The following is a 12780-nucleotide window of genomic DNA, read 5'->3' as shown; positions in this document are numbered from 1 at the left end:
TTACTCCTGTTGTAAATTCAAGCTGAGCAGCGTTTACATCACCTTGAGTTTTCTATAGTCTTCCTTCCCACCGGCTCATCGGAGCACCTTCAACTTGCCCAACTGACAGGACAGTTGAACTGTCTACGTTACGGAATGGCTGAACTCTTGTAAACAAGCAAAGGCTGTAGAGCGTACAGGCCCATTTATTACAACATTTAAGCTATTGATCCTGTTGTGAAGGCCTAACTGATATAAGCATAGTATCGCTCTCCAGAATTAACACGATTGAAAAGGAACTTTTCAATGTATAAATTAAAACATACCAATTCTGGAGATTCAAGAAAATTATATATTCACAGAAACACAGGGTTTATCACTCCTCCCTCTCTCAAAAAAAAGGTTTAATACAGGAAATGTACAATTTAGGATAATATATCATGAAAAAAAATTAATTTCTGTACCTGATTACTTAAATTTACTTCAATTCTCTATGCATAATAACAACATAAAACAAAGAGGAGAGTGCTGTAGTTAGTTTCCTATCAGTTTCAGAAACTACTACTTTATACACTTTTTTTCTTTTTTCTTTTGATGTTTTCTCTCTCCCACCCTGAAAGGGAGATAAATTCACAAGTTTGGCTGTCTGAAGTCAGGAAGAATTCACATGCTCAGATTTAAATGCAGAGGCAAGTCTGATACAGTGGTCTAAAACTTAATCTTGGTTTTTTTTTTTTTTTTCCTTCCTTCCTCCCGGAAAGGAAGTTAGTCTCCAATGGGAAAGAATCTTTCAGAAAGTGCCTGTCTGGAAAGGAACAAGATCTGCCATAATGCAGCAGCTTACTTGGATGCCTTATGAGTCAGAAGAGGAAGCTGGCTAAGCATTTGCATTTTTCCAAAACTGCAAGAATGATCAAAAAGCAAAACAAAAAGCCAAAATAAAATCCAAGCTTGTTTTTGCTCAGAAACCCAGAAAGCCTTTTAGCGTTCTGTAATCAGTCTTATGAATAATAAATTCAACCTCTACCTAAAAAAAGGTGAAAAATTAACACCTGAAATAAGATACACCCCATCCACAATATACGACAAAAAGACATGTTGCACACAGAATACACTGAACTCTTCAAGTTTTCCTTTTCACAAAAAGCTTCCATTTTTTTTTTTTTGTACACTATTTTGACAACGGCTCAAATAAGCTGGCACCAATCCACTGGAACTCTGTTACTAACCAGCTCAAAGACCATCCCTTGCAAGTCTATCAAGCAGATGCAGGCTAGTTGTTCAACAGCCCAACTTCTAGGTGTTGCAGAGAAGAAACCACTATAGCCAACCCACAGGTAAAGCAGAACAGCAATCCTGACCCACAGCATCTATGTGCTTTTGTCCAGGCAGCCAAGTAATAGAATTTAAGTCAATGACTTGATAGCAAAACAGATGGGAACTACTGTGTGTACTGTGAAGCAAACACTGTGAAAACTGAAGACACAATTACGTTTGATCATTGCAGCCATATGCACTTAAAGACATATCTATCATTTGCCATTTCTGTGTATAAAACTAGCCCACATTAAAACTGACACGAGGGCGGGTGTTACGAAGGTGTGCGAACCCAGGCAGGTTGAATATGCTGAGGCAGCTTTTATCCAACCTTTTCACTGCAATTTAAACAACACAGGCGGTACTCAGATTAATAGCCTTCAGTCAACTTCCATATTACTTGAAAAGTATTCAGGTTTGGGCTACTTGGTCTTATATGAAGCCATTTTGTTTCTGCTTAGAAACTATAAAAGACCACAAAACCCTTAAAAATGCTGATTTCAATGTAAAACGACAAAGATTTGGCTGCGAAAGCCTGCCGAAGAGAGAAAACAACTACAAACAAGGGGAAAAAAAAAAAAAGAAGAGCTCTCCCCCTTGCCACTTTGCCAAGTTGCTACCTGCCCACTCATGTTCTAAGCTGCCGCCACTTCTGTGCTCTGTCAAGAGATTTTCTCCAGTTTTTCTTTACCAACCAGAGGGAGGACAAGGAGACCAAACAAAAACAACCCCAAGCCATCCAAATAATCCCCCCAAAAGAACACGAGGAGCTTTTTGATCACCTTGATGATCCACCCCAAGATCAGCTTCAGCACACCTACCGCCAGCAACCAGCACGGCCTGCATACAGCTAGCAGCAACAAACTGGGCGGCCTGAAGGGTAGCTGCTTCTGGTCACAACTCCGTTTCACATCAAGTGCTCCTTTTCTACACCTTTTGCTGATGTGAATGGCCTCATAAGAGAAGATTTTTTTATAAGTAAAACCCAATCCCCTTTCATCCTTATGAAAAGGATGCCACCGTTTCCTCGCTCTTCCCCCCAAAGCCCTCAGGTTTGTCTTTTGTCCCAGAGCCCGAGGCCTGTAAGCACTGCAGCCAGGCAGCCGCTGGCGAGGGCGGCAGACACAGAGCCGTCCCCGCTCTCATTTCTGCACTCTGCTTCTTCAGCGGAGCCACTCAACCTGCCGGGGCAATGGGAGCGAAGGGCAGGAGGCAGCAGCTCCACTGAACTAGCGCGAACCTGCCCACCTCTTGTCTCCACACCTCACCGCAATTACTGACAGAAAGGCACGCTGGGCTAGGCCCCAGAAACAACTGCGGATTAAACGAAACAGACACGGGTTCTCTTCCTTCAGATGTTTTAACAGCGTGGCTTACCTAATTCAACTCAAATTTCGTAATGCATTGAGTGCAGCCTTACAGTTCACTTGGGAGGCGAAACAAACCAGCTTATTCAGAACATGAAGGCTCCTGGAACTGCAACTGATCGTTGTCTCGGGCAATGTCAGGAAATGATTCTGTGATAGCGCCCTCTTTTTTTTATTATTATTATTTAAAAACGGCATGTACTTTCACTGCTTGTTGATGACAAAAAAAAATCAAGTGCTGTGAAAGAGATAACAGATGTGAAAAAGATATGATTTGATTCCACATGAACAGGAAAATACTGATCATAAACTATCTGTAAATTGAAACAAGCTACATCTTCAGAAAGTCCTACATGCAAGACCTTTTTATTTACAAATAGGGAGTTTATTCATTAAAAGCACTTAAGTTTAAAAATTCACTCAATCTGTGAGCATGGCATTTTTGTAGGATTCCTTGATACCTAACAGAGTAACCAAAATGTCCTCAATGCTTGCAATTTCAGTGAAACAAAAAAATGAGCATGTTATGTACATTAGAAGATACTGACGCAAACTGGGAAAAGCAATTTATTTTTAACATTACCAGCTAGGAAGTCACATATCATTAAAACCAGTGCTGACTGCACAGCATATTTCCATTTAAATCAAAGGGGGACATACTTCTTCCTCTTCAATTCAAACTAACTTGCATATCTGCCGTGTCAGCTTCAAGGAATTACTTTGATGGCTTTCTCTGCCAAGGTGCTAGAATATCCAATGTAAAAGAAGAGCACTTTAGCATATATATAAGCCTAACGAAACTACTCCTGTTGCATACAGGTTTCTCAAATATTCCTGAAAAGACCCACTCCTCTCAATGAATAGGGAAAACCAGACACCCACAGAAAAGGCATTTATTAAAAAGAGGTGCTGGTTTGAAAACAATGCTCACAAGTTGAGGGATACTATAGGGGATCAGGAGGATTCAATTTCACGCAAAGGAAAAAACCCAGGAGGGAAAAAACAAACTGTTGTTTTCCGAGAGGGAGAGGGAGAACATAGCACCCAAGAGCTTCACTTTTAACCACAAAAACCAGTAGTGAGTATGAACTTTTGGTAGGGACCAAACAAAGTTTTAAGACAGCTCACTAGAAGGAAGCCTAGCCGTCATCTTCTATCTCAGCCAAAGCTGCCTGTTTGCACAAGAGACAAGACTAGGTGTAGGGCTCAAGACAAATGAAATTTGTATCATCTTTAATGGAGTCAACAGCAACTGCTGTTAACATACATAGAGTGACAGGCTGGCTAAAGATGGCCGCGTGCTGCCAAGGACATCCTCCGGCACAGCCAGGAGCACCAGCACCTTCCTGCCTCTGTCCCCGACCAGGAAGGTTCACTCACCACGTCCCCAAATCTCCCAGAGTCAGTCAAAGCCCACTCACACTTGCAATTAAACTGTATTATAAAGTGAAAGCGCCCAGCAGGCCGGCACCATAAAACATGCCTCTTGTACAATATCAGGAGCTTGATCAGATTTCATAGTAAGAAGTGACTGCAGGTGAAAGAATCCTCCACGGGATAACAGAAGTAAGAGCTCCAACACAGAAACTTCAAAATAAATTTGCCTAATCTTTTTTCAAAATTGTTCTTACCAATCTTATAGACAGTAAGACACGCTTCTGATTTTGCCTCTGCTTACTTAAAATAAAACAAACTTTAGGAAACTTTGTTAAGCTTGTATACATAAATCTTCTCTCTATGGAATCCTACCAACAATGAGAAGATGTTAAGGCACCTTTCCCTATCCATGTAGGGATGCATATTCGTGTCACACAATGATGCTTTCAGTCATGCCACTTAGCTTCCTGGACAGATCTCATTTAAGATGGCTATAATTGGCAGGACTTTGAAAAAAACACACATTAAAAGCCACATAAAACAGGGAGGTGGGGGGTAGAAAAGAAGAGCACATATTCACGTCACGTCTAGGACATCACCTCTTAATTCTGACATGATTTTTATTCCAGAACAAAATCCCCAAAGGAAGAGATAAAGCAACACTTGGCCTGTAGAATAGGAACTGAGCTCCCATACATCAACAATCCCTTGCTCAAGCATAGGCTAAGTGATAATTTCAACAGGATAGATACTGCTCTAGTCTGAATACGCAGAACTCAAACTTAGATTTTTACTGGTGAATTTAATCATACTAAAACCAAGACAGCACGACTTAAAATCAGTGGTCCCAAAGTGTAAAGCTTGCAGAAGAATCACAACAATACACAGACCATCGAAAAGCTGGCACTTCCCGCTGGGTACTCCTCTCCCATAATAAATCATGACAGGCCAGATGTTAAAACCATACTTCAATTTCACAGCTCCATCTGAGTATTATTAAACCATTCAGCACTGTAACACTTCCCGACTCCAAAAACATTTTGGAGAGCATCTCTGAGCCTGTGTGCACAGGGCTCTACGTTGCGTTTAAGCAATCCCTGACACAGTTCTGTCTACAAGTATGAATGCTGAACTGCAGCCTGGTTACCTGCCACTTGTTAATGCTACAGCTGGAGAGAAAGGCTCCTGGAACCTCTGAACAAACACAGGGCTTCAAGCCTTGGGTTACAATTCAAAAATTCTCTTTCTGAAACAATTTTTCCAAGTATAGCAAAAGAAGCGAACAAAATGCTCAGAACGACAAGAACTGAGATATCTTCTTCAACATTAAGGGCAATACTTCTTCTTTCCAACATATAAACTGAAACTCAGTTGTGAAGTTATGAATATCTCCTAAAGCAGGTATTTCTACTAATCTATGAAACTAGTTTTGGCTTGCTATTCAATAGCATTTTCTATGCATATACAGTATGCTACTAACACAGAAATTACCTTACAAACTCCTGAAAAGGCACTACAGAAAAGACTGGAACATTTTCCTAGAATATACATTAAAATGCTAGCCTTCACAGTAAGACATCGAGAGAGCAAAAAAACAAAGTGCAAGCACAAGCTAAATAACCCACGCAAAAGAAAGCCTACCACACTTATGAAAGAAACATGAATAAGTATACTACAAATTACACTATGTTCAAAAAATATAGGACTTGTCAACTGTTCCTAGCCTAAAGCTATGTTCCTAGACTCATTTATCAAATTTATTCAAATCAAAATATTAATTCTCAGCCCCACCACCCTAGAAACCCACTCACTTGTATTTACTTTCTTTAAGAGTTGCCAAATTCAATCCACTCTCAGCACATAAGGATAGACACTGCCTTGGGAATCCATGCAACTAGGAGCTTGTGCAAATTTTTTATCTAGATAAACTACAAAGTAAACAATACCCCTCCAGTTCTGGAAGGCTATTGAGTGGACGAAGTGCTGGGAATTGTTTTGGTTTCTCTATATATTTAGACTTAACATTACAGCTAAAAGAAATTGTAAAACCTGAGCGCACGTAACACACTGACACCTGTATAAAAGCCACATGAATTCCAAATGTACTTAAGATTCTTTGGCTTCAAAAGCAGGCCACTGGTTAACATCTTTAAAAGCTCTGCTTCTCTTTTGGCAGTAAGATTTCACTAATGCTTTAGAAACACGGTGATTTTCTACAAAATGTCTCAAGGTGAAATGGTATTCTGGAAGTTTTGGAGGTAAAGCTAGGTCTTAAGCCTTTTGGAAAAAAAAAAACAAACCAACGTATCAGGCTTTAGTTAACAGCACTGGACAGCTAGTCACCACCAGTAGCAAGGGAGAGTCCCCCCGTGAGCCCACTGATGTCCTCTGAGCATCTGAGACGCATAACAGCACGCAGTTAGTTGCCTCACTGCAGCACAAGGTGCTTCCCAGCTCATCACGCCTTCCTCACCCACTACCGCTGTCTCTAGCGTATGCAATTTTGTCAAACTACGCAGCAAACCAAGTCAGCAACTTGTATTCTCGAGAAACAGCTCTGGCAACAAAAAGCCATTTCGCAGCTCCTGAATCAGTTTTGCAGTTCAGTTCACAGCACAAATGGTTGAATTAACACATGATGTAAGAAGGGAGCTTTTTCCCCATAAACTTTTTCCCTTAATCTAATGATATTTTAAACAGACACTGAACTACTGCTTCAACAGTCCACAGTATGGACTGCTGTCTTTAAAACTTGTCTTGAATCGTCCTCTATTTCCCTTTTTTCCCCCTCTCTAATTAGGCACCAAGCTCAGACACTGAGCTTGCACCATTGCATCATTACTCGTTGCTTTACAGTTCTTCAGTGTTAACAAGACATCTGTTTGCACATAAGTATTTAGATATTCAGTCTTACTTATTTGTGCATTTTTTTAATGTCATCTATTTTACTTCTGTCAACCTGTCTCACCCTGCTATCTGGAGGATTACCCCTGTAAGCTGAGCTAGACAGAAGCTTCCTGCCTGTGCCTGCCACCCATTGACAACTTTTTATGAAAAGGTTTCTCTTTTGGAGCATTTTGAAGACAATTATTACAGTCATTTAATGAGTGTGCAATTATCTCAGGAAAGATTACATTCTTAAATTGTAACAATCATTACAACAGCAGGTATTGCTTTTTAAATAAGAAATATATGCAAAGAATTGGACAGCCTAATTATTTGACAACTGAGGAAGGTTCAGAAACTTCAAAAAAAATAAAAAGCATTAGCAACAGCTAACACAATTCAAAACCGAGAAGAATGATTAAACATTTTAACTGATGGAGATGGTAGCTACTGACAAACTCATAAAGCTTTTAAAATGATATAGCAGATAGCCTGGTACATTTTTCCAGCAATTCTCTCCTTCCCTTGTTATGCAGCTGTATTTCCTAAAGAAAAGCAAGGCAAATGAAAAAAAAATGGATAAAAGTTAAATATAACAACAAATATTTATCAGTAAATGTGTTACAAGCTCATTTCATACACATATTTCCTTTCCCCCATCCTATGGGATTTCTCATTTTAAAAAGCAAGAGTATAAAATGCTTACCTAAAATTTGGATAAAATATATAAAAACTAAAATTTTTCATATACATCCAACTATAAAGCTAGCAAAATATTGCTGTCTTGAGTGATGAAGACGTCTATGGCAAAAAGCCATAGATTGGTTTTGAAACACATTAAATACAGTTATAATCTGAAAGAGTTTGCTCATTCCAGGAACTGTGCTACTCAGCTCAGAGATGATGCCCTACTCATCTCATTAACTCTACACACTTGACACAGCTTTGCCACTTTCACTTCCTCCCATTTGTGTGGGCCCTTCTGAAAATAGAAAGCAAAAAAGCAGGAAAATACGGTGCGAAAAAGGTCAGTGGAGGGAGTACTTTGTTACTTGTACAGACATGATAAACCTGCTAGGTGCTGGGAGATGACAACTGAATTCTGCTGCCTCACAGTGGCAGTCAATTTATTAAGCTGCTACAACTACAAGGAAGGTGAAAATTGTTCCTCAAACAGAGAAGTAAATCCAGAGCACGCAACTCCTAGAAATGTTTAAAAGGCAAGTTCAGACAGATTTACATTTGTTAACGTGGTGACATCACCCATAAAATTAACCATAATTAAAAGGAACGAGTACAATATAAATACAATGGATATGCTTAACAGCATTTTAGAAGAAAATGAGTTTTTTAGGACTCTCTTTGGGGGGGGAAGGAAGGGCTTTTTTTAAAAAAACAACACACTTGCAGATTACAAGCTAATGCCCCACCAAATACAAGTGCTTTCAATACAACAGATGTCTATATTTCAGTTTTCAGATAATGCAAAATAGGGCAAATTTTGAGTCACGGATTTTATTATGCTTAGTCCCACTGAAAACTGTCATACACTGCTTCACAAACAATGTTAATAACAGCATCATAATTTTACAACATGGTCTCGTAAGAACACTTAAGAGCAATAAGCTTACTATGCAGAAAAGCCGGTCTCTGCTATGAAGAATTTAAATACGGTCCCATCAGTTCAGTATTTGAAAATATTTCTCATTATGGGCTCTCTTAAAAGTAAACTACATGGAATCTGAGAAATGCACTCTGAAAAATACTCTAGCCTTGATTTCTATACGTCTTCCTTAAGTGCACGTTGCAATGAATTGGCTTGTTGGGCCAACCGTAACTACCTGAGACAACACATCACTGCTTACTAGGCATATCTTTCATTTGAGATCTGATATATGAATAGAACAGCAATCAAGACCAGAGAAAGAGGTTTTTGAGTAGGATAATCCAAGGGATATTTGCGAAACCAAATTTAGAGCCGATACAAAAGGGAGGCAGCTGCTAACACAGATGAAAGGCTGTGACCACAGACGACGTACATCTCAGCGGCACCAGAGCCTCTTCCCTGCGCTCTGATCAGGTGAAAATTCCACCTCCAACGATACCCTCATGTATGAAGTTACACCATTCTAATATACGGTCAATATTTCTTCCTAAGCTTTCAACAAGGGCAAGACAAATTCTCTCCAAAAGCAGCGTCACCTGCTGCTCTGAAACAAGCAGTAGGAAAGCACGCACTTGCAAGCAGAAAAGCACTTTCAGGTTTCAAGTCAGTTTCAAAACAACAACAATACAAAACAAATGCAAACATGTCAGATGCAAGATACTGGACTTCATGAATACACTGAATTATCAAGTTAGGTGCCAAACATTTAGTCACAAAAGGGATAGAAAAAAGATTCACCTGATACCAAGAGCTGAGATCAACACCTTATCATGTAGCATTTGCAATCATTAATAAAGTATTATTTTCCAGCTCAATCTCCATTAAGCTTTGAGATATGTGGCCAGAGGAGCACCGGGGTCCCCAGCCTAAGAAGGACGTGGACTTGAATCAGGTCCAGAGGAGGCCGTGAGGATGCTCAGAGGACTGGAGCCCCGCTCCTACAAGGAGGGGCTGAGGGAGCTGGGGCTGCTCAGCCTGGAGAAGGGAAGGCTCCAGGGTGACCTTACAGTGGCAACTTTCTCTGAGGCCACTATGAACTTCAGAATATCACTTCAACTTCCTTTTTTTCTAAGCATACAGAACTGAACACGGACGCCTATATTTGTCACCTTTTTTTTACACTCATGAAAAGCAAAGAGAATATTTTCAAAACAGTTTTAAGAGAAGGTAAAAAGATCAGAAGCGTTATATTAGTCAAAGGTGAGACTACACGGATCTCCAGGGTATTCCTTCACTTCATTTCATTCCCATAATCAAACTATGATGAAAAATGCATGATGTAAAATTAAGAGGCACGATATATTTATAATTATAATCTAATTACAGCAGGCATAGAAAGTATAACAGCAGCATAAGACATTTTAGATTGTTTTTAATTGTGCGCTATTACACTGAACTATTAATTTTTAAATTAATTTGTACTGAGAGAATAGCTTTACAAGTTAAACTGCGATAAGCATGCTTCCTTTCAAACAACAGAATCACAAGTATTTAAACTTGTCTCATTTTTAAATGATCTTAGTATAACTGCAGTTGGGGATATTTGGTTGTCTAATGTTGGGTCCACTCCAATAGCTACAGTTCATCAACTACTTCATAAAATTTAAAAATAGTTCTTTTTTCAAAACCCCTCAATCATTATCAAAGCAAAACTGCTGAAAACAACTAAATCCACTAGTAATTGTTTCCTCCAGTTGCCATACTATTACTAATTCATATTACGTACACTGCAGGCTCAGAGAGACTTGTACATGGTTTGCTCCTGTCGTTCCCCCATCGATACACTCCCTGCAGCTGTATGACAGCTCTCACTGCACAACCAGTTTCTGGAGGAAACACTAAACATCTCTTCTATTACATAAGCTTAAGGTCTGAAACCAATTTATACAATTTATTGCATACCCTATAATAATAATAAAAAACAACCCAGTAGCTTATATGCCTACCTGTTTTCTGCCAGTGTTATTTCAAAGTTCCAGGAAGAAGTAAAAGAGATGAAGTAGAGTTGAAATCCTGTGAAGTTGCACTGTTCTCCCACCGCTACCAAAACCAAAGCAACCCTCCCAAACACCTGAACACTCTCTACAGGCCTCAGAACTTTCCCTCTGTTCCAGCTTACAAAAGAAGGCACTGAGTGATGTCAGCAAGGCTGATGCAGTCTTAAAAAGGTTCTGATGTACGCTACAGAAAAATTACAGCACCAGAAAGTGTCCTGAGACCTACTTTTCACTGCCTGGCTTGTATGCCGCACGCTCCTCACAAACTATCCCAACGCATGCATTTCTTGCCACCGCCACTTTTCCAGGAAGCCACATCCCGCTCACGCTTTACCCCAGCATACCGATGGGAGACCCAAGGGTGCAGCTAACAGCTCTGGCTTCTGCCCTGCAGCCCCATGGCAGAGAATTTGGGCTCTGTTGCCTTAGCAGAACCCAGAAGTACCTCAGTGCCCTACCAGTCGCCCAGCTCCGTGCCCCTGTGCTAGGGGCTCATATCGGACAGAACCAACACGATGAGCCACATAAGCTGTGCCCTCCTCTCCTCACTCCCTACCCCCCAAAAAAGAAAAAAAAAAAAGCACATTAACACCAACGGGTCGCACCTACCGCATCATTCGATCCATCAAGCTCATCTTAAATACACTGCTGTATGCATATTCTAGGAGCAACAGGCCAGCACTACACCAACTGAAGTGCCAAAAGTTTCCCTCGTAGGAAATGAAAATCACATGCTCCATGCACATAAGCCCAAGTTGTAATGGAAAAGTCATCTACTGAACCAGAACCAGAGATGCAAAGTGTGAGACCCTCATCTCTCCGCCGATGCCATGAAGCGATGGCACGTCTTACAATGCCTCCTTCACAGGACACGTGTCTTGCAAGCTAACTAAAGCAAGACTCAGCCATTGAGTTCCTTTCCTTCCCAACAACTCTTCCAACAGGACACCAATCCATATTGTAAGGTACAGAGTGCATCAGTAAAGAGAACACAGAGAAGTAACACAACAGTTGTAGCTTTTTAAGGCCACATGCACGTACGTATTTGATGTTAGTTGCCTCTATTTTGAAATGCACAGATGGAAAACCAGAAAACATTGGTATTTCCTCTCTCCTTTCCCAACTAGAAGCTACATTCCTAGTAGAATTTAAAACAACAGTTCAAAAAACTTCTCATTTTTACTGCTCAGATGCACACAGACTTGAACAGACATCCTCATGCTTTTGGAAGCCCCAGATTACCAGCAAGAGCGGCTGAATATGTAGATGTATCATACAGAAGCTGCAGCTCCTTCTGCCAAACCATGAGTAGGAGTTTCAGTCATTCCTGTCAAATCAAATTTGGGCCTGAAGCTATCAAGCAGTACCAAATGGCAACAGCACTCAGGAACTAACTTACAGCTAATGAAGGCAGTGATGGCACTCAAAGCCTTAACAAAGGAAAGCCACTAAACCGGTCTCAAAAATGGCAGCACTGGCTTAAATGACTTAAAGATTTTAAATAGTTCTTTGTATATTTGGTTACTACATCTCTCTTTATTCAAGATATAATTTTTTTTGAAATAGAATTTTTTTGAGATGAAAATTCCTGCAATCTTGCACACAGTGAGGTTTCCAATAACTGTAATCAAAACAAATGATTTTGCTGGTTACAGAGTTGTGAATACAGAACTTTTACTGGCTTTTTTAACAGATATTTGTTGTTGTTGTTAATTATTGAAAAGTTCAGCTACTCTCAGAAGAGAACAAAATACCAGTCTATACTTCAATTTATTACTGCTCACACACTTCAACAAAAGACAAGGTGACACAGATGAAGATAGGGGTCAGTGTTTGGAGAAAAAAAATAAAAGAAAAAAAGAAGAAGTTAATATCTCAATCAATTAAAGCTACTTGAAAATTCACTAGGCTCACTAGAGAAAACATTTTAAAAAAAGTCTATGAAACCTTGCATTTCTTATATTCATGTCACTGCAGGATTGTTTTTCTAAATTCTTCAATGTTCATACAACTTTTATCTTTTCAGATAATATGAAAAGCATTGTCTGCAAAGTTAATTTATCTTGTATGCCATTAGAACAGTACAAGATAATTTTTATGCTTTCATGTCCTCCATACCGAGGGCTTTAATACATGTAATAGATGCGGATGTTATTCAAGAACTACTGCACATTTTTTTCTTTTACCCAAA

General features: G+C 39.7%; 1 protein-coding gene across 9 annotated transcripts in view; it reads right to left on the bottom strand.

Annotated features, from left to right (window-relative positions):
- Positions 1 to 12780, bottom strand: part of CHD9 (chromodomain helicase DNA binding protein 9) — a 94410-nt gene that overhangs the window by 63524 nt on the left and 18106 nt on the right. The window lies entirely within an intron of this gene.

The sequence above is a fragment of the Anser anser genome, assembly GCF_964211835.1.
Source record: "Anser anser genome assembly, chromosome: 11".
Lineage (NCBI taxonomy): Eukaryota > Metazoa > Chordata > Aves > Anseriformes > Anatidae > Anser > Anser anser.
The sequence above is the reverse complement of the archived record's forward strand: the minus strand, read 5'-3'. Positions and strand labels throughout refer to the sequence as shown.